Below are 23,340 nucleotides of genomic sequence, written 5' to 3'. Positions count from 1 at the left end.
CCATGGTTGGCTAAAAGTGGGAAGACAGGCATGTATTTACAAAGAAGTTCAAGAGTTCTAGAAGATTCCACGTACTTGTTATTCTGTACGTTTCTCTCAAACAACTGCTTGGAAATGAGAATGTACTCAACGCCATCACTCTCCTAGCTTCTTTTTGCTCTTGTAGTATCTGTGGTTGATTGGAAAGGAGTTTAGAAAATCCATAAGGGAAATACTGAAAAACTAAACATTATAGGTACTTGGTTTTTTAAGTGGGATTTTTAATCTTTAAACCTTTAAAAAGCAAATTCACAAAGAAAATAAAGTATGTTGTTGTAAGTCGTACTAAAATGACAAGGATGTGAAAATGAATTAACAATTCTGTTGGGTGTGTAGGCTATCATTTTGAAAGGCAGAATTACAGAAAAAGAGGGGAAGACAGAAAGACAGACACACCCGTCTATTCTTGGAAAGTCCCCCAAATGGCCATGTTCCCCCGGTTAAGGCAGGCTTAAGTCAGGGGCCTGAAACTCCATCCAGGTCTTCTTTGTGAGCAGCAGAGGTTAAGCATTCAGGTCAATTCCGCTGCTTGTCCAGACACACAGGCAGGCAGCTGGATTGGAAGCAGGGCAGCCAGGACCAGAACCTGCAGGCTGAAGGTCAGCTCTAGATCTGCTGCCCTTTCTCCTGAGAGACACACGTGTGCACACGTGATGTCCACTCCTCCTTTGCAAAGCTGCTACCAGTATCTTCCTCGACCCTTGTGGATTTGCAAATCTTTCTGCATTTGGGCTGATTATCTCTCAGAGAAGAAGACTGGAGCAGAACAGAAACCCAGCTGAAAACGAGCTCAGGAGTGCCTGTATTGACAATAGTTGGCAGCTGCCCTTTCCTGCTGTGTGGGCCTACACAACGTATCTGTTACAGTCAACCTCTAAGCAGGTGGACTGCGTGATTGTGGTGAGCAGCCAGCTGCATGGGAAGGCACTGCCCCAAATACGGACATGGGCACAAGGGCCTGCTGAGAATAACTTCAGCTATGTTCCCCAAGAAATGCTCACTTACTTTGTGAAAAAACTGTGAGGGAAGGCGAGGAAGACCCTGTGGGTTACAGTGTGGCAGAAGGAAGTGCTGTCATGTTTTCTGCCATCACCAAAGAATCAACCCTACCTGATACCGGGGAGATTCAGATGGCATTCAGCATCCCAGAGACAGTTAGATGTGAACTGAGCTGGGTCTGGCACTACGGCTCAATTGGCTAATCCTTCCCTTGCATGCACCAGGATCCTATTTGTGTCCTGGCTGCTCCAGTTCCCATTCCAGCTCGCTGCTTGTGGCCTGGGAAGCGGTAGAGGATGGAAGCAAGGAATGCAGGAAGGAAGAAAGGGCGAACCTTAGACCAGAGCAGAGGTTTGAATCATGCCCTCAAGGCTCAGAGTTGACCAGGTGGATCCCAAGCAACACAGCAGAGGTACCGGACACAGAACTGATGGTGCAGCATCAGCCATCGGTGACCTGCTGAGAGAAATGCCAGCATTCTACAGAACATTCTGAGAGAACTTCACAAGTCACAACAGGGGTCTTCAAAACATTCCTGAAAAGTGGGTATGATGAAGAAAAAAACCCAACTATGCGTGGGCTTCAAATATTTTTGGCACCCAAACAAACTTGTCTATTAAAAAAAAAAACACTTTTTATTGTTTTATTTTAATTTTCTTGGAGAGACTCAACTAGATCTTCCACCTCTTAGCTCTTTTTTCAGAGGTCTGCCACAGTGGGGGGAGGCCAAGAGCCTGGGCTTCCACCTGGATTCCCAAGTCCTGAGAGATCACTGCTGCCCTCCAGGAGCACAGCAGAGGGCAGATGGATGGCCAATGGAGTCAGGCTCTCTAGGGGTCACCCACTCTCACCTCTGCATGAACAGTAAATCTTCAGAATGTATCCCCTGAGGCAAGGGGCAAGGCTCATCTGCTAATAAGAAAATAAGCATCTTCAAGTGGGTCACAACATAAATGTAAAAGCTGAAATTATGCAGCTTCTGAAGGCAAATAGAGAGTGTTTTCCTGGCCTTGAGCTAGCCAAGGAGTTCTACAGAAAACATAAAAAGATACAACCACAAACACAAAAAGGATGGATGAAAATGCCATTACAATTAAGAAATCTTGACTTTAAAAGACACAATTAAGAGAATGGAAAAGCGGAGTACATGGTAGGTTAGGCCACTGCCTGTGATGCTGAAATCTCATTTCAGAATGCACATCCAGGTTCTGGTTGCTTTGTTTTGGATCTAGCTCCTTGCTGATGTGCCTGGGAAAGTACTCGAAGGTAATGCAAGTACTGGGGCCCATGCTTCCCCTGTGGGAGACCCAAACAGTGTTTCTGGCTCCTGCTGGTCCAGCCTTGGCTGCGGAAGGCATTGGGAGAGTGAATCAGCAGATTGGAATATCCCTTCCCTCCACCTCTCTTTTTCCCTCTGTCATATCACTCTGTCCTTCAAAGTAATTAATCTTAAACAAACACATGACAAACTGCATCAGAGTGGAAAAGAATTAACCCTGTGGATTTTCTTGGAAAATCCCAACCCCACACTTTTTCTGGAACTTGCCACCTTCCAGAATAACTAACAAGGCAAGTACCATTTCAGTAGCTGGAGAAATTGAGGCCAGGTCTTTCAGGAACAGCAAGGCTATCCTGGCAGGTCACAGCTGCATTTTGAACTTTTTGATGTTCATCATCTTCCAAAGAAGTGAGCTTTTAATCCTAATCAAGGGACCCAAAAGAAGGCCTGTCCCTTGCAAGGACTGCTGGTGTAGGCAGGAGGAGGACCCTGAGATGAGCTTCCCTGAGCCTGTGGAGCCCTGCGGTGCCCAAGAAGCCTTTCTCTGCCCGGGGGCAGGTAATCCCTATGGCCACCTCTGTGGGACAGTTACAGAATCTAAGACAACCCAAGCAGAGGAGTACCCAGTTGGAAAGAACAAATTCCTTTTTCGCTTTGTAACCTGTTTTTACATCTCCTAAGCTTCTTCTAACTAGTTCACCTGTACCTGCAGCAACTGGTTTGTAAAACATTCTAATTGCCAAGTACAGTTTTTGTAAGAGACATGAATGATTAAAGGAGGGAAAGGAAACTGTCTAATTCCACATTTTCCTTGACTTTCATCTCTACTGGTAGAAACCAGCAGTTGTATAACTTATGGCTGAACATGATTATAAATAACAATTTTGAAAAATATAGTGATAAAAAATAACTGGAGATAATAGAAAACTGTAATTTTAAAATAAAGTGGAGCTCTTCCCAAATGAGAGAACATTACTAAGGGCAATATACAAATGATTTAAGAAAAAAACTACAAAAATGACTTGATAAAAGTCAACATTTCAATTTAGCCTTCCAGACAGCTTTCTTAACATCAACTTATTAAGTAGTCAAATGGCATTTATTTCTGGAGATCAAAATGTTTCCAGCATCACATTTCAGCTGTAACAATGCCTAAGGAAACCACATTCATGCAAACAGATTTAACTGTGCGTCTTGCAAAGGAGCTGGCCGTATTTGAAGTAGAGGGCCGCTGAGCACTCTCTGCCGGCTGAAGCTACATCAAATCATTGAGAAAATGTGTCTACTACAAGAAGTCTCCTTCAGCTCTCAGTGGTCTAGTTTCTCGGATCCTGAGGCTGGTGAAAAACCCTGGAAAACACCAGCATGCATTGCAGGAAACAGGGTAGCACAATTTCTAGTACCAAGAGAATACATCAACAACAACTTGAAGTCATCCGTGTGTTAGGACACACCACACATGGGGGAGGCGGGGAACTGAGAGAGCAGTTGTGCTGCCCACCATCTCTGTGGTCTGCAGCAAGCCCTGTCGCCTCTCTGTGTAGCAGGGCCCTCCTCAGGCATGCTGCCCAGGGCTGGGGCACCGCAGGCTCTGTGAGCACTCAGCATCCATCCTTAGCCAAGTCAGATAGCAGCAGGCTAAGGAGGACGCAACTCACGGGGGACGGTCACAGTGTAGTGCTGGGTGTCACTGATGAGCAGCTTCCGTTTCAGTTCATTCAGCCCAACTCCCACCAGGCCTGAAAGACAGAACCAGGGACATTCGTTATGGAACAGAAGAACAGCACAGACACATTTCTACAACTGACCTGTACTGGTAGGACTGCCCACAAATGGCTATCCATCCTTGCCGTCCAAGTAGAGCCGTCATCTCCACTTGCACATGACAGTGAGGACCCTTGCTGGTGGTGTTGTTTTTAAACCATCTGTGAGGCAGACAGAGTTCATCTTGTGTCTACTGATTCACTTCCTGAGTGCCTGCCATTGCCAGGCAAAACCCAAGAGCCTTTTTGGAACTCAATCAGAGCCTCTGTTGTGGGTGGCAGGGACCCAGGGGCAGTAGCCATCACCTGCTGCCACGTGGGTACACATGGGTAGGATGCTGCCTGGGACCAGAGCAGCCAGAACTCCAGCCAGACACTCCCCTACGGGACATGAGCATCTCAAGGGGGTCTTCACTGCCACACCAAATGTTTACCTCTGCCACGTCCTTTGTTTACTTTTACATTTAGATTCCTATTTCCCCCCAGTTGGAAACATTCTTGCTTTATAAGTCTGCACAATTTTTAAGTACTAAGCTCCCCAAATTAAAGAAAAATGTTTAAGGAGAAGGAAACGCTAAACAGATCTGATTGTTTTATGTTGTATACATGCATGGAATCACCACCCCGCCCATAAGCATGAACAATTAGAATGAAAATTGAAAAGAAAGGCTACTGTTTTAAACAAAACATAGTTAAGAGTATCTGAGTTTATTACCAAGTAATGATACCAGCAACAGCCTTAAAGAAAAACTGGCTGGAACCTGGATCAATGGCCAATCCTCACCTTGCAAGTGCCTGGATCCCACACAGACTCTGGTTCATGTCCCAGCTGCTCCACCCCCCATCCAGCTTCTTGCTTATGGCCTGGGAGTGGAAGATGGCTTAAAGCCTGGGGGCCCTACAACCATGCGGGAAACCTGGAAGAAGCTCCAGGCTACTGGCTTTGAATCAGCTCAGCTCTGGCCACTGTGGCCATTTGGGGAGTGAACTAGATGATGGAAGATATTTCTCTCTGCAAATCTGATTTGCCTTTTCAATACAAATAAATAAATTTTAAAACAACAAGCAAGCAAAAACCTGGCTGGTACAGCCTAAACAGAAAAAAAAAAAAAACAAAAAACCTAAGTTTTAAATTTTTAAAATTTTAGTAAAAGAATACCTTTGATCCTCACTTTATTTTGAATGCAATTTTTTAAAAAAGTTGATTTTATTTTTATTGCAAAGTCAGATATACAGAGAATAGGAGAGACAGAGAGGAAGATCTTCCATCTGAAGATTCTCTCCCCAAGTGACTGCTACGGCCGCTGCTGTGCTGATCTGAAGCCAGGAGTCAGGAATTTCCTCTGGGTCTTTCACGAGGGTGCAGGGTCCAAAGGCATTGGACCATCCTCCACTGCTTTCCCAGGCCACAAGCAGGGAGTTGGATGCGATGTGGAATTGCCGGGATTAGAACCAGTGTCAATACGGGATCCTAGTGCGTTCAAGGCGGGGACTTTAGCTGGTAGACCACCATGCTGGGCCCTGGATGAAATTTCAATTGTGCATATTAAATGCCAAGGACCCTGGCTACACTGAGCTTTGCTTTGGCAGCTTGTATAGAAAGTGTCGAGTCAGCACTGTGGGCGACACATGGTGTCCAATGAACTTGGTTAGGAGACTAGGACCACAAAATGGGCCAAAGAAACCAACAAGAGAAAGCATCTTTCAAAGATAAACTTGAATTGAAAAGTTTGAAAGGCATAAGTCGCCAGTGGCTAGCACTCCCTTTCCACCTGCAAGCTTCTTACCATGGGATCTCTTAAAAGATGGAGGGGTGCGGTGGCCAGGAAGGAAGCCTCAGACCAAGAGGCCCTGAACTGTGCTCCCGTCTGGTGTCATCCTTGCTCCCTCCTCTGGCCAGAGGGTCACCCAGGTGCCTGAGCTTGAGGACATTCCTTTCTAATCCTGAAAGCAGGATGCTCCCTTTCTTGAGCAAATGGACGGAGACTCAGGGATGGGCTTAGCATGGAATCCAGGCCCTCTTCTTCCACCAAGAGTGAGTCAGAGCAATCTCTGGAAACACTATGGTTCTCTCTGAGAATGAAGACGCAGGTCCGGCAGACGTAAAAGCAGAGGGTGGGAATGCTGCACTGAGAAGAGTCAGAGTGCACAAGAATGGGCAGGAACCGGGCACTTGCCCTGTGCTAACCACCTGCTGCTAAGGAGATTGCCTTCCACTCTCACCTGCCCCCACCCACCTCTCCCCAGGTCAGGTACCAATGTCTTGGCAGCTTTCCCTGGCTCTCTAAGCCAACGCCTCTCAGCCCTCTCCTTTAGAATGAATGCTCCATAATATTCCCTTTATTTCCTGAGATGGAATTCACAGCTATTGGAGTTTGCTAACACATAGTGCTTCCGGCCACCAAACAAATATATTAGCCAAAATGCACCAGAGGAAAGACAAAAAAGTAATTCATAATACAATTATGGATTCTAATTGGAAATGCTTGGCACAGCTACAGCAGAAGTTCAAATGAAATCAGACGTCTGCACCTGCTTAATAGAAATACATTTGTATTTGTAAGAGCAGGGGCCTATTTGGTGCAAGAAAGGATAGCGAAGCAGCAGAGAGAAACTGAGGCGAGTTGGAACAAGGCCTGTGCTCAGATGCAGACCATGTAGCAGACCTCTGTGGACACGGTCAGGAAACAGCTGTAACTGCAATGGAGGGAACACGGCAAGACTCCACACACATGGTCTGAGCACTGTCACTCGGTACTCTAAACATACTACTCCCATGCCCTGACTCAGCACGTCCAGAACTAGGACGGAAGATTTTTCTGTCTCTCCTTTTATCTGTAAATCTGCCTTCCTACTAAAAATAAATAAATCTTAAAAAAAAAGAAAAAGGAATGTAGTAAATTGTGCTGTTGTAAAAGTCAAACTCATTGTATGATCCAAAGGACAGTGAGGCAAGGCATCTGCGATGCCTGGACAGGGTGGGTAGGTGCCACGCTCAAGGTCACCAATGGAAGTTGGCGGAGCTCACACTTGCATTTTGTGCATTTTCTCACAAGGAATAGATAGGGAAGGAACTGAGTCCACTGTACAAACAGGGGGTTTAAGGGAGGAAAGTCTAGTTCCCTGAATTCTGACAAGAATGGCCATGGCCTAGAATGCACATGGGGCCAGGTTGTGCTGAAAGGACATTTGAGATTGCAGGAAAGCCGTGCTCTCGAAGGGGAGATGAAGAGGATACCGTTTACCAGCTGGCTTTGAGGTGTCAGGTACCACGGAGGGCTTGCACTCTAGAGGCACAAAAAATGTATAAGTAGTTTTCAGAACTTGCTTTTTAACATAAACAGAAAATGGGGCCTGGCACTGTGGCACACCAGGTGAAACTGCCACCCACAACACTGGCATCTCATTTGGGGACATGTTGGAGTCCTGGCTGCTCCACTTCTCATCCAGCTCCCTGCTAATGTGACTGGGAAAGCAATGGATATTGACCCAAGTACCTGGGTCCCTGCACCCACGTTGGGGACCTGGAGAAATCTCCTGGCTCCTGGCTTTGTCCTGGCCTGTCCCTGGCTGTTGCAGCCATTTAGAGAGTGAACCAACAGACAGGAGATCTCTTCTGTCTTCTTCTCCCTCCTCCAACCCCCGATAACTCTGCCTTTAAAATAACTAACATAAATAGTTGTAGGCAAAGACTTCCTAGAAAAGACACGAAAAGCACAGGCAGTTAAAGCCAAAATAAACAAATGGGACTACATTAAACTAAGAAGCTTCTGGAAGGCAAAGGAAACAGTTAATAAAGTAAGGCGGGAACCAACAGAATGGGAGAAAGTCTTTGCACACAGCAGATAGGGAACTGAGATCAAATATCTATGAAGAGCTACAGAAACTCAGCAATGACACACATACCACACACACACACACACTCCAACCCTCTTAAGAGATGGACAAAGGACACGAAGAGATAGTTCTCAAAAAATGAAATTCAAAAGGTTAATAGACACATGAAAAAAAAATGCTTAGGTTCCCTAGCGATTAGGGAAACATAAATAAAAAGTACATTGAGGTTCTACCAGAGAGGATGGCCTACATACAGAAATCAGCCAGCATGTTGGCAAGGATGTGGTAGAAAAGGCTACCTAACTTGCTGCTAAAGGCAATGTAAACCAGTATAGCCACTCTGAAAGTCAGTATAGAGAGATCTTAGACAACAGAGAATTGATCTACCATTTGACCAAGCCATCCCACTCCTGGGAATGTATCTAGAGGAAGTGAAATCTGCCTTTGAGAAACTTACTTGTAATCCTGTTTTTATAGCAACACAAGTCACAACAGTAAAGACATGGAATCAACCCAGGGGCCTACAATACAGGATTGGATAAGAAATGGTGGGTACATCAGCCAGAAAGAGGAATGAGATCTTGTTGTTTGCAACAAAATGGTCCCAACTGGAAAGAATTATGCTTAGTGAATTAAACCAATCCCAAAGTATAAATATCATGTTCTCTCTGATGTAGGACAGCCAATATGAAAAGTATGTATATATATATGTATGTATACACACATATACATTATACATACATACACACATATATGTTACACACACACATATACTTCTTCACTACACACACACACGCATCCATGTACATTCAAGGGAAACTAGCATACTCAAAAGAAAGGTACTATGCTGTGTATGTCACTACTTCTGAATCAAAGCAAGGCTCCCAACGAGACTTATAAATATACCTCTACATAATCAACCTAGGTTTTTTACCTTTGCCTGTACTTATCATGTCATTTAAATACCAGAAAGTTAAACTTGCAACTTGCACTAAGGAACTCTATTACTGTGGTCATATGGGGGAAAATGGCAGGAGGGGAGAACGGGAAAGCAGACACGGAAGGGAAGGGTTGAATCTTTATCCTTACAAAACTATCGTGGAAAACAATATATATATATATACAGTTTAAAAAACATAAATCTTAAATAAAATCAACCCAAGCACAGCAGCAGAAAATCTCCCTCTCCCCCAGAGGCACCAGAGGACAAACCACCACACTGAAGTGGAGGAGATGCCGGTCTGCCTCCTCAGGAGGCTCAGGGTGGGGGGAGCAACGCGGAGCCGCTGGGAGGCTTCCCGGAGTGGGGGCTACTCTGCCAAGTCAGAGGTCCTGGGTTTCCTCCACTTCCCCTCCTCCCCGTCCCCTCTCCTCTCCCCTCCCCTCCTCCTCTCCCCTCCCTCTCCTCTTCCTCCTTCCTTCTTTTAATTTTTCATGAACTACCCACATTTTCAAAAAGATAATTTACTTCACTCTGCAGAAAAGTTGCAGAAAAGTTTTTGAATTAGTAGGAAAAAGCAAGTGACCACCAGCATGATTTTCTTCAATTGTGATGGTACTCAGCGGTGACTGTGGGTGAGGACTGTGAACCAGGCGGTGCCTTGGTGTTGGCAGGGCACCTCCCTCATCCTTGCCCCCCCCACTCAGGCACAGCCAACAGAAGATCTCTCACCCCTCCTCTAACTCTGTCTTTCAAATCCATAAATAAATCTTTAAAAAGAAAAGAAAACAAAACAAAACCTGTAAGAAGACTTTACAAACCTGCATTAGAAAGGAAGAACCCATGTGCATTAGTAACTCCATGAGTTGATGCTTTTTGGAAAAACTTGTCAATTGGTTAATTAAAACGATTTAAAAAGGCATGCTATTTTAAGTTGTTGTATGTATAAATAAGTAATGCTTTACTGAAAGTAGGCAAATATGTTGTGTGTGATTTTACAAAGGTTCATTCATTTTAGCCAAAGAAACACAGCCCAGTGAAGGTGTTACTAATGTAACGTGGGCAGATGTTTGGTTTAAAGGCTGAGGCCACACGGGGCACCCCCCCACCCTACAAGAGCCCCAGGGTTTCAGTCTGGCTCCACTCCCAGTCCCAACTCCCTGCTAATGCACACCCTGTGAGGAGCAGGGGATGGCCCAGGGAGCAGCGTCCCTACCACCTACATGGCAGACCTGCACTGATTTCCCAGTTTCCAGTTTGGGGCTGACTTTGCATGGATATTGCAGGCATTTACGGATGGGAGATCTCTGACTCTCAAATAAGTAAAATAAACTTAAAAATTATGGTCCCTACTACTCAGCTATTAAAAAAAACAAAATGCAGTTCTTTGTGGCCAAATGGGCCAAACTGGAAACCATAATGCTAAGGGAAATGAGCCAATCCCAAAAGGTTAAATACCACATGTTTGCCTTGATTTAAGATGATATGATGTTATGTATAACATGTTATGTTTTGAATGTTATATGTTGTGTATAAACTAAAATTGAAGTATAGGTGAGGTGGTCACAGAAGGTGGCTGGGAACTCGCATTTACTTTTAACATATTGGTTACTCATTACTATGTCAATTAATTCCATAATGATGTAAATTTTTGCTGATGGTATGTTGGAGCTTTCAATTGACTGGGATGATACTCTGCTGGCTCTGTCTTCAGACCAGAGAGGGTATACCTAAGAAGCCGTTGAACTTGACGGGACAATAAGATACTGGACTCTGTGTTTGGTATACGCTTGCAATGGGGAAATCTCAACTGAACTTGAGCTGTGGTTATGCAACAAGGTGGAGGAATCCACCATGGTGGGAGGGTTTGGGGAGGCGTGGGGAGAACCCAAGTATCTATGTAACTGTGTCACATAATACAATGTAATTACTGAAGTTAAATAATAAATAATTAAAAAAAAAAATTACGGTCCCAGCGGCATGGCCTAGTGGCTAAAGTGCTCGCCTTGAATGCACTGGGATCCCATATGGGTGCCGGTTCTAATCCCGGCAGCTCCACTTCCCATCCAGCTCCCTGCTTGTGACCTGGGAAAACAGTCTAGGATGGCTCAAAGTTTTGGGACCCTGCACCTGCGTGGGAGACCCGGAGGAGGTTTCAGATTCCCTGCTTTGGATCGGCACAGTACCGGCTGTTGCTGTCACTTGGGGAGTGAATCATCGGACGGAAGATCTTCCTCTCTGTCTCTCCTCTTCTCTGTATATCTGACTTTATAATAAAATAAATAAATCTTAAAAAAAATTAAAAAATTAAAAAACCATATGTCAGTAGTTTCCATTTAGAATTCTACGTTTCTGAAAAGTCACTGCTAAGTACACAAAAAGATTTTCTTTGTATCTTAACAGGGAAATATATAAACACGCAAATTTCCTTCTCATTTTCACACAGAATTTAGGCAGACAGGAGCATGACATCTTTTCCCCAAGCGACCTCTCAGCTGGTTGACATCACTGCTTCCTAATGCATATTATGGCATGAACTGGAGTGTTTTCATTGTTTCAGATCTTCTTTTCTATGCCACAAACATGTGTAAGCATGTGTGATTTATAATAAACGCCTATGCATGGAAAGTTAGAAATATGATTAGCTAGAACATGAGCCCAGTGTGCTTTCAAAATTAATTGAAAGAGGATGCCCCAAAAGAATCCTTTTTTTTTTCTTCTCTCATTCTGTAAAGAGAAGACCGAACTTTCTGAATCTGGAACAGGCATTTACAACTGAAAAACAGAAAGTGCAGGAAAGGTGGGCAAAAGATTGAAGTGACAAAAGCCAGGGCTCCAAGTAGCCGTTCCAGACCAAGTACATGGACAGATTGCCTTACAGACCAGTGTGACCCTCTCCCACCAGACACAGGGATGCAAAGACCAGTGTGATGCTCTCCCACCAGACACAGGGGTGCGGCATGCGGCATGGAGAGACTGCCTTAAAGACCAGTATGATGCTGTCCTACGAAACACAGGGGTGCGGCTCTCCTGCACACTAAACTGACACTTCAACCAGCTACTGAGTCACGTTAGTGCAGGGATAATGCATACATGTCTAGGAGAAACACAACTATGCCTGTTGTGAAACAATTGTAGTGGAATTAATGGAAGGTAGTGCGTATATGTATATATATTTAAAGATCTGTTTGCTTGTGTAATTGAAAGGTGCAAAAAAAAAAGAATGAATCTTCTACCTGCTGGTTCAGTTTCCAGATGACTGTAATGGTTGGAAAGCGGCCCAGGAAAGAATCAGGAGCCAGTTACTGTAGCCAGTTACTTGGGCTTTCATTTGCTGCTTTCCCAGGTGCATCGGCAGGGAGTTGGCGCAGAAGCTAAGCAGCTGGGACTCAAATCAGCACTCCGCTGTAGAAATCAGCACTCCATTGTACGTGGCAGCTGACCGTGCCAAACCACAGTGCCAGCCCTGAAATGTGGCATGTGTGTTTCTAAATGACATTCATGACGTGTGCAAAGAACCAGCTTCTGGCAACTTTCATTTTTACGCATCTGGTACAAGAGGCAGGTCTGGCTTTCGTTCAGGGTGATGAGGGTCAGATTTCATTTCACTATTTAAATAAGGATGGCGGGGCCTTGCCCAGGAGAGGATGATCACAAAGACACGCCACACAAGGACAGCTGCAGGCAGCTGGAGAGCCCATTCAGGTTTATCACACTACAAATGCAGGCAGCAGCTGCAACGCATTAGTGATAAAAGCTGTTCTTATTTGGATGTATAGCCAATGCCACGCTGCACACGGGAGACGTTTCTGTGGCAGAGACCCTGCAGCTGATGTTGGTACTTTTGGTGCACACATGCAAATGATGTGGACAGTTCCTGCCACGGATGTGGCTTTTCCTTGCGTCCACCTTCAACTGTACCTGTTCTGCTTAACATGAAAATGCTTCCACATTTCCCTGCAGACCTTTTTAATGGCACTGGCCAGACTAGTTACTTTCACTACTCAGAGGAAAAGCTATCAGAAGCCCTGGTGTCTGCAATGCACATCCAAACGGTCTCTTATACCTGAAAAAAAAAAAAAAACCAACCAACAAACAAAAAATCCCTCATTCATTTGATTTACTGCAAACAATGAATCCAGGGAGCTCTCTGCATATGCCTGGGATCAGACATCCATTATAATAAGTCTACTGATCATATTGAAGAGCTATTTTGTGACCCTAGGGGGTACACACTCACACAAATGTTAGCCAGTTGGACCCACAATCATATTAGGAGATGGCTGGGGCTTTAGGTTTGAGAATGATAAATACGTTTATAAAACTAACTATGACATTCTCTTGCAACCAAGCTATACAAAATGTATAGTAACTCATTGATTCACAGCTGGTCCCAGCAGAAGCTTAACTGTTCTTTGTTGTGTATCTTTTTGGTGATTTATTCCATTTTATTTGAACAGTAGAGTAACAGAGATAGAGAAAAAGAGATTTTCCATCTGCTGGTTCACTCTCCGAGTGTCCACAGTGGCCAGGGTGGAGCCAGGTGGAAGCCAGCAGCCTGGAGCTCCACATGGTTTCCTCTGGGGTTGACGAGCACCTGAGCATGTGGGCCTCATCTCTTGCCTTCCAGGAATGGTAGCGGGGAGCCAGACCATAGTTAGAGCAGTCAGTACTGAAACCAGTGCTCCAATGTGGGACTCCAGTGTGGTAGGGAGCAGGTTCCACTTCCTGTGCCAACGCTGGCCCTGGCTGCTCTCATGATAAGAGAACAGTCTTACTAATGAAGCATCAGTTATGCTAAGGTGGAAAAGAAGGAAACAAAAAGAAAAACCAAAATGGAGTGGGAGGCTTACTGAAAGCAGGATTATTTTTCCCCCCATGGCCATTATTACACTGTTTGGTTACATGCCCATCTCACCTCTGTCTCACAGCTACAAGCAGAGTGTGCGATCAGATTGGAAGGGGAATCTGCCCTGGAGTCCAGCTCTCCTTGGCTAAGGAGCACAGGACCTCGGCAGCATCCTTCTGGCAGACCTGGCTTAGAATATAGCCCTTCAAAAAAGCCACCACCATGCCCGGCCTCCACATCTACAGTGACTTCACCCAAAACCATTGGCTCTCTTGAGCCCACTCCACTCTTCCTCTTCCCCAGGTCCTGTCCCCTTTGGCCAGTTTATGCCTATGGTTGCATCATCTGTGCTCACCTCTGTGCGTCTGCCTTCTCCCATGCGACCAAGTACAGCATTAGCAAGCATGTGCTCCAACAGCACCCAACAGCTAAAGGAGCAGAACCAGATTCGTGCTCAGAAATCAGGTCCAGTGTAAATACTGGAGAGTGATCTGGGGCACAAAAAGCCCACTGCACTTCTGCCTCTTCTCCACATGGAAACACACCACGTACTCACATACCTGTGATGACTTGCAGGGGAGACCGACTCCCACAAGCCAACAGTTGAAGTTTTATGTCAGCCCATAAAAGGGAAAAGTATCACTAAACATCCACATTTATGGCTAACACTGTCACATGGCAGGTCAAACCACCACCTGCAACGTCACATCCCACTTTTCTGGTTCTACTCCAGCTCCCTGCTAATGCACCTGGAAAGGGACATGGCAGACCCAAATGAACTTTCTGGCTCCTGGCTTCAGCTTGCCCAGTCCTGGCCATATGTTCACTTATGGTGTGAATGACAAAAGAGTTTCTTTCTTTCTGTAACTCTGCCTTTCAAATGAATTCACATCATTAAAATAAACTAAAAAAGGATGCACATTTGGTTCTAAGTGTCTGCCTTCCTCCCTGCTTTCCGGGGCACTCTGTGATACGCTGCAGCTTCCTGGAAGAATGAGGAGAGTCTAATGAATGCCTATTCATCCCAAGTACATCTACAATAGTCTTTGGGCAGAGGGAAGATTCAGCTCGAGGAACAGCACACCACCACCTACTGCCTGTGCTTGAGATGTGTAATAGCCAGAAAGATTTATTAGTGGCTTCCTCTTAGGCCTCATAACCAGACAGAACGAGTCACCAATTGTCTGAAGAGCCACAAGATGAATTCCTGCTCTCTCAGAAGAAATGTTTTTGGAGCTTTTGAACACCAAAGATTTCTCCCTACTCCTCCCCTTTCCCAACTCCAAACATTATGTCACGCTAAAGATAAAATCTGCCATGTAGCAAAAGGTGCTGAGTGCCTGGTGTTTGGTTTTAACATACATTTTAGAAAATGCTTTAAAATGTAGAAGAGAAATGAGTGGAAACTTCCACTGAGCTGTTTCAGTGGCTAAAATGTGGCTTGGGAAGAATACAGATAAAAGATAAAGAGGAGATGGACAATTTCTGGTCATTTCACGTGTATGTGAAGAGTATTTTTCGACGAATATGGAAGCATGGCTTTTTTTAAATTTTATTTTTTTTATTCACTAATTACATTGTATTATGTGATACAGTTTCGTTGGAACTGGGAATCACCCCACCTCGCCCTCCCCCCATGTGGAATATTCCACCTTGTTGCATATCCACTGATCAAGTACAATTGAGATTCCCTCTTTGCAAGCATAAACTAAACATAAAGTCCAACATCTTATAGTCCAATCTAGTTCCTCAGGGAAGCATGGTTTCTTATAACATCTGATGAAGCGTCAGCAGTTGGCCTAGGCCTCTGTGAAGGCTTTTTTTTTCTTTTTGCTTCTCCCTCAAGACTCCTTTGTGAGTGGATGTTCTCAGGGTTTACTGCCTGCAGGTGAGGGGGAAGTAGAAGGAGCAGGAGGAGCAGGAGGAGGAACAGGAGGAGGAGAAGCAGGAGAAGCAGGAGGAGGAGCAGGAGAAGCAGGAGGAGGAGGAGCAGGAGGAGGAAGAGGAGGAGCAGGAGGAGCAGACACAGGAACAACAGCTTGGGGAGTCTGAGAGTGCCCCAAGAGTCATGGGACTCCTAGGGCTGACAGCAGGACTCAGCACCATCCAGCCTGCCCCAGGGGCCGGGACTTAATTCCTGCTTCGTCTTGCTCACTCCACGGAGAGACAAGACAAGCATAGGAAAGCAGGCTATGATGAACCCTGTTGAAGGACAGTTTTGAAAAGAGCATAACCTCCTGGAAGTCACCAGCTCTCACTGCCAACAGCCACCTGTGCAGAGAGCCCACATGTGCCAGACTGCTCTAGAATTCTGGCTGACTGTGGAGCATTGCGGGGCATGAGTTGATCTGTAAAGGTAACCAGGATGATGCCCGACAGTCCTGTGTGTCCCTATGACCTTTTGAGACTCCGTCATGATGCCATGCTGTATCTGAGAGAGAGAAGATTTAACTGTGCTGAGGTCCAGTTCCACCCAGCAACACACCACAGAGCAATAGTCGGCACTCTGAAAAGCAAGTGCAGCAGCCAGAGCACAGCTGGGAGCTCCAAGAGGGGACCCAGGGCAATGCAGTTTCCCGTGTGGCTTACACCCTCATTCTGGTATTCCCCCAGGGGTGGGGCTCATGCCAAGGCTGCACAGGGCAGCAGTGGTCAGAACAGCTCAATCTCCATGAAGGCCTGGGATTCAGTTCTAAGCAGGGGTGTGTGAGTGCGAAGAGCTCACAGCAGCACTGGAAGGTCTGTGAACTGTGATTTAAATGTTGGCATCAGGTGTTGGCACTGTCAAATAGTAGGCAAGGCTGTGTTTATGGTGCTGACATCCTATAAAGGTGTGGGCTTAAGTCTCAGCTGTGCCACTTCCACCCCTGCTCCCTGATAATGTACCTGGGAAAGTAGAGGAAGATGGCCACAGTGGTTGGGCCCCTGCACCCACGTGGGAAACCCAGACGAAGCTCCCAGCTTCAGGCTGGTTCAGTTCCAGCCATTCAGACCATTTGTGCAGTGAAGCAGAGGGTGGAACACGCTCTCTCCCAAACTCTGGCTTCCAAATAAGAAAAAATATTTAAGACATGACAAAACAAAGTACTGCATCAGTCTCTGATTCAACTCTTACATTGTTGGAAAACGTGGGGAAGGCAGACCAACAATGGGAAATCAAATTGGGGTGCACAGCTTCCATGCCCCCAGATCTAGATCTACCTGGCAGGTTAGCTTATTTTTTCCAGGAAACCATAACGACTCCCCGAAACTGTATAACAGAATGTTCAGGGTATTCAGAACAGGCAGCAAATGTAGGCGGTCTATAAATAACAAGACAGAAGTGATGGGGTCATTAGGAGAAACACAATCAACAGCACCAAAATAAGTGTGGTGGACAAATCCCAAACACAGAGCCTCTCCCACAGCTGGCTGCTTCAACAGCTGGCCTCCACAAGAAACACCTGGGGAAACTCAAAAACCTAACCCTCCTAACAGAAATCACGATAAAAGGAATGAGGGGATATCTTCATAATCAACAACAAAAACTATAAAGGGAAAAAATTAACTCAGGGGACTGGCTAAACAGCCTAACAATAAAAGAGCAGTTAGGGATCTTGAAGCTAAATTAATAGACATGATCAAATTTGAAAAACAGGGAAAACTTGGGGCTGTTGTGGCAGTACAACAAACTAATCCTTCATGCTGTGGCACCAGCATCCCCAAAGGGGGTTGGGTTCTGTCCTGGCTGCTCCACTTCACACTAAGCTCTCTGCTTAAAGCCTGGAAAAGCAGTAGAGGACGGTCCAAGCCCTTGGGTCTCGGCATTCATGTGAGAGACCTGATGAAGCTCCTGGATCCTGGCTTCAGATCAGCTCAGCTTTGGGCATTGAAGCCATTTAGGGAGTGAACTGTTGATGGAAGATCTTTCTTACTCTCCTGCTCTCTGTCAAAAATGTCATTCTAATAAAAACAATTTTTTTTAATGAGGAAAATGGGGCCTGGCGTGATAGCCGGATGGCTAAGGTCCTCATCTTGCATGTGCCAGGATCCCACATAGGCACTGATTCTAATCCCGGCAGCTCCACTTCCCACCCAACCCCCTGCTTGTGGCCTGCGAAAGCAGTCAAGGATGGCCCAAAACCTTGGGCCGCTGCACCTGTGTGAGAGATCCGAAGAGGCTCCTCGCTCCTGGCTTCGGATCGGCTCAGCTGTGGCCATTGCAGCCACTTGGGGAGTGAATCAGCAGATGGAAAATGTTTCTGTCTCTCCTTCTCTCTGTAAATCTGACTTTCCAATAAAAAGAAATCTTTAAAAACGGGGAAAATGCTGCTAAAAAAAAAAATCAGAGCCTCAGGGGCTTCCCAAATGCTTTCAAAGCTGAAGACATTTGCTACTTACTAGTGCCAGAGGATGTATGCGGTCCTGGAAAACACAGTTAGAGGACCCAGCCCATTCTGGGATGGGAATCTCAGGCCCTATCTCACACAGAGTCCTCCTCTCAGGGACCAGCTCTCCACGACAGCCTGGGGTACTGCCCTCTTCTACCTGGGCATCCTTGTCCTCCCTCCCAGGTACCTTTAGGGAATTGCAGGGAGAGCCAATGGGCACCTGTAGATGGCACCCTAACTCCAAGATGAGACACCATTCTCATTAGCTAGGCAGTGACACAGACACTGGAGGGCAGCCAGGCCTGAGTGGAAGCTGAAGTCTACAGCCAGAGGGTGGCAGGGAGCCAATGGCCTGAGCCATCATCTGCTGCCTCCAGGCTGGGAATGAGAAGGAGGCTGGAGTCCCGAGTCAGAGCTGGATCTTTTTTTTTTTTTTTTCCAGCTGAAAATCACAGCCTTTATTTCCACTCTCAGTTTAGGCTTCAACAAGCAAAATCTAGAATGTTTTAGGTCTGGCCTTGGGGTCCAGCAGGTTAAGCCACAGAGTCCCTGGCTTTTCCATGGCTCTAGTCACATGAATACATAATGGAATAAGCATGTTAGAAACAAATTATGCCAATGGGGGTATACCCACTCTACTGGCTGTCATCTGCACACTGGCCAGATGGACCCACTCTGCTATTCCTCATTTTTTTTTTATGTTTTTATTGTATTTTTGTTGACAATCTTTACATCATTCATTACAGCAAAAAAAAAAAAAAAAGGTTCAGGGAGCATAGGGAAGTGGGTAATACTATTATGTCCATGTCCATATTGTTTCCATCATGTATCTGAGGTAAAGGGGGATATTGAGGGATAAGCCCCACCCAGTTTCCCACCCACCCCAAGTCCTGGATGTGGGGCATGCTCTGAGATCCTTGCTCGAATTGTTTTAATAGTTCTCCAGTTATAAATCGCTGCCAGTTTCACTCGATGAGATCGTCCACTGATTGACACAGTCCATCATAAGAGTCTTCATTTGCCCAGTATTTTGCTGCCAACATATAGCTGAGGTGGTTGATTGACTTGCTCTGTCCTCTGTCTTTTTTTGGCTAGAGTTCTGAATCCAGCAGTTCGATTCGGAAGATCGCCGAAGAAACTTTGAGGTGTTCCCAGACCAGATTCTTGTATGCTCTAGCAAGCACAGGGCCCGGCACAATCCGTCACCATGATCAGCTGGTAGTTTCAATTGCTGGGTTGGTTCTGTTTTCAGTCCCGAGTTGCACTGGAACCAATGGGTGTTGCAGTCCAGCCTGGCTCTGCCCAGCACACACTCGGCCCTTGCATCAACCAGTGAGAGCTGCATCCTAGTCGGGGCGACCCACAATAACCCCCACCAGGCCCACCCCCTACCCTGCTTTGCCAGTATGTATAGCAGACTAGTCCAGTCTGTCCCACATCCTATTTGGCTCTTGTACTTGTCAGTGGGTATTAAAGCTTAGTTCCATCTAACCAGCTCAACTCTCCAGCCCTCACGGATGTTGTTGAGTGCCTCTCTGTCTAGCCACCCCAGCTCCCGTCTAAGTTTTCATGCCCTCCCGCGGGACTAGTGACCCAAGAGGGGGGAACCCACTATTTCCCTCCCAGGTCTCTCTCAGTCCCGGTTTATGCACTCTTCGGGTGGTTCTGTGATTTGACTTGACAGAATTAGTCCCCAGTGCCAGCTTCTGCTAGTTGATGCTGCGGTTAAGCCCAAACATCCCTCACCCACTCTAATTTATGCTTGCACCAGCAGGAATCATCCGCCTAGCCTGGCTTTTCCCTGATCTAGTCCACGTGCAGCGCACAGGTGTTTCAGCCTTGCTTAGTCTGGTCTGTCCCCATCCCAGCCCAAGCTCTCCAGTGGTAGTAGCTGTCTGGCGAGGGGACCAGCCCCTTATTCCCCCTCCCACCAGCTCTGCCCCTCCCTTCCTGGATCTGGCGTGTGATGGTTGGGTGCTGCAGTGAAATCCAGTACAGGCAACCTCACCCTAGCGTTCCATAGTGTGCACTGGTTTTGTCGCGACCAGTCCCGGCCTGATCCACACTCTGTTCTGGTGTTCAGATTTACCAGTGTATGACATGAACTGATTCAGCCTGGTCTGCCCCTGACCCATGCCAAATGTATGCCAGTGGGAAATTGTCCATGGCCTATTCTGGGCTGTTTCCTATCATGCTTCTTGCGCTTACCGCAGGGACTGTGTCCTGCCAGAGGAGTTGCCCAGGCTCCTCCATCAGAACCTCTCCCAGTGCCAGATTTTGCGCATACCAGGGGGTCCTTGAGCCAGCCCTATTCAGTTCACCTCATGTCCTAGCAGGAACAGTGGTTTTTCCTGGCTGGCTTTCACCCCATTCTGGTTCTTGTTGTTGGATGTTTCAGCCCGGCCATGGCTCGTCCATACCCACGTACAGCTCACACATGGCTCAGTATGGGGTTGAGACCCAGCCTAGTCAGTCCCACATCCACCCTGGTTTTCCAGGACACCAGATGGTGTTGGCGTCTGGCCTGGCCTGGTGGATCCAATCCCAGTCCACACTAGTGCCTCAGGAGATTGCAACTGTTTCCTAGATAGAATGCAGCCCCCATTCCACCACATGCTCCCCTTGGTGGGACCCTCAACCCAGTTAAGGTGTCCCCTTACCTCCCCAACTGGGCCTGTTCCTAGCCGTAGATCATGTACCTGCCAGTGGTTGCTCTGACTCAGCTTGTCTCAGTCCCTCACTTGTCCTGGCTTCTGCCTTAGACAGTGTGACTTAGTGTCCTTGACTCAAGTAGCTACCTAAGCAGCAATTCAGACAACCAATACCCCAGAACTCCCTGGCAGGGCGGCCAGCAGGCAGAGCCTGGAACCACATGGTGCACTGGCCTCCCAGGGGGAGGCCGAGGACTCGTTCACTGCCTTGCGGCAGTGTCTTTGGTGTGAGCCCCCAGCATTGGGTCCGACCCAGCAGGGGCAACCCCCACAGCTGCCACACTGTGAGGAGCGGCACTTGCCCCCAAATCCAAGGCCCGAACCCCTCCAAAACTCACCCTGCCACAAGATATTAGCAGCTGGGCGGAGCTAGGAATTTTAACCCAGTTCCCAAATTCCCTCATGGCGCAGAGCTTGATCTTAAAACTGGGCACAGCATCTTAGCAATCAGGCCCATCTACAGCTCCAGGGTCATGCTCAAGATGCACGAGGCAGCACCAACCTGGACACACTTTCTGCAGAATGTTTTTCTGTTTTCTGTTTTTGTATTTTTTTTAAATTATTTATTTGAAAGGCAGAGTGACAGAGGTGACAGACAAGGAGAGAAACCTAGACATTAGTTTATTCCATTTGCAGCAGCTGGGACTGCCAGGACCTCTCTCAAGGTCTCCCACATGACTGGCAGCAGCATAACACTTGGTCCAGGTGTCCCAGATGCAAACGAGCAGAAAGCTGTGTTGTAGGCAGAGGTGGGACCTGACCCCAGGCACTCCCATGCGAGAGGAGGGCATCCCAGGCTGCACCACAATGCCCACCCCGGGAACTATCTGTCATTGCTTCTTTCACTCCTTCCCTCAGTCACTGCTCAGACATGGTCAGCCTCATCCTTGGGAAAGGAAAGAAGAAACCAAAGACTGTCCCTCCATCCCCTTCCTTAGATACCCTGCTAACAGCCCAGTCATAGTCATGATTCATGATTAGCAACACAGCCAGCTTGGTGGAAGGGAAAACAGCCAGGTACGCTGCCTCTACTACTTTAGCTCTGTCTCTCCCATCACGGGTGAGAAGACACAACAGGCAAGAGGAGTTGCAGCCAAAATGGGCACTGGTGACAGATGAGGCATGGATTTGGGGGGCCTTTTACAGCCCTTAGGCCGGACCTTCCTTACCCTGTCAAAGCAAGAGTGGGACCAGAGACACCATGGGCCTTCATGTCCAAGCACTAGCCTTGATCCTGGGAATTCCAATCTTCCCATACCTTTATAGGAGCACCAGGGGTAGGATGGAGTCACAAGGAAGCCTGTCTTGCCCACCTGTGTAAAGGCGGGACCAGGCAGAAGCTGCTGGGACGTTAACACATGTTCAATCAACTGCCACCCTCTATATGTTTGTCTGAGAGACAGAGAGAAGAAGCAGTCTGGCTTCCCTCTCTGCTGCAGCACTCCACAAACACCTGCAGCCACCTTCATCTTGAGAAGAAGCCAGGTCTCCCATGCAGACAGATGGCAGAAACCCAATTGCCTGAGCTGTCAATCACCATGGCCTCCTGAGGTCTGCATCAGCAGGAAGCTGGAGCCAAGCTCAGGCTGCTAATGGGGACACACTGCACTACCCAGTTGGATAGTGCCTAGCCCTACTTACATCTGCTTCCATAAAGTGACTCCCTAGCCTCCAATAACTTAGACTTCAACCCTGACAGTTCACTGTGCTGATGGCCTGGATGCCACCGGGAGCTGGGACAGGTGCAGTCTCTCTTGTCTAGGCTGCTTAGGGCCAGAGACACTTAGGACCTCGGTTTCCTTAATGCTTTGTATGTATATAATCAGATGCCTTGAGAAGGAGACCACATCCCAGCACGGACTTCATTTATTTTCCCCATATGCATTTATACACAGCCTGGAGGGAACATAAAACAGCATTTCCAAGGAGGTTTTGCTGAATGTACCCTGCTACAGGGGTCGGGTAGAATTTCCCATCTGTGTCCCAGCAGAGTCCTAGAGTTCTAGATTTTGGATGTTTTGGGTTTCTGGCTTAGGTCGGTTCACCCTGCCCATGCCGCTGCCTGGAAGCGAGTGCACAGGACCATGTTCGGGAAAGCTCATCTATAACATACTTCACTGAGGGGCATGAGAACCACAGATCTGGCCGTCCCCTCTCCACACAGCTTCCAAGAACACACCACCAGCATCTGTGCCTCCTGGGTGGCTTGGAAGGCTCTGCATGACAGGCACACAGCAGAGCAGAAGATGGCATCATACACAAGGCGGACAGCGGCCTTCCAGATGTGGGCCCTCTTCTCGCCAGCTCCAAGCACACTGCACCTGGAAGCCACTGCTGACTCCTTCCCTGGTTTCCTCAGAAGGACTCGCAAGCGCCAACACTCACCAACCAAGACGACCAGCCTGTACTTTTCGTGTGTCTGTCGCCGATATGGCATCACCTCCTCGTAGGTGGGTACGTCAGCTGTATCATACTGGTCACTCTTCTTGCATTCATACATGGATTGATTTGTTTTCTTATCTTTTCTACTTAGCCGGAAACTTCTTCTAAAGC

General features: G+C 47.0%; 1 long non-coding RNA gene across 1 annotated transcript; it reads right to left on the bottom strand.

Moving 5' to 3' along the window:
- LOC131481548 (uncharacterized) lies at positions 1-23,340 on the bottom strand. Its single transcript, XR_009246378.1, has 3 exons — positions 23,173-23,340; positions 3,976-4,056; positions 1-169 (listed from the first exon to the last, which is right to left on the bottom strand). It is a non-coding gene; the product is annotated as an uncharacterized LOC131481548 (long non-coding RNA).

This window comes from Ochotona princeps, chromosome 12, assembly GCF_030435755.1.
Source record: "Ochotona princeps isolate mOchPri1 chromosome 12, mOchPri1.hap1, whole genome shotgun sequence".
In the NCBI taxonomy this organism is placed as follows: domain Eukaryota; kingdom Metazoa; phylum Chordata; class Mammalia; order Lagomorpha; family Ochotonidae; genus Ochotona; species Ochotona princeps.
Note: the sequence above shows the minus strand (reverse complement) of the source record. Positions and strands in the feature narration are given on the sequence as shown.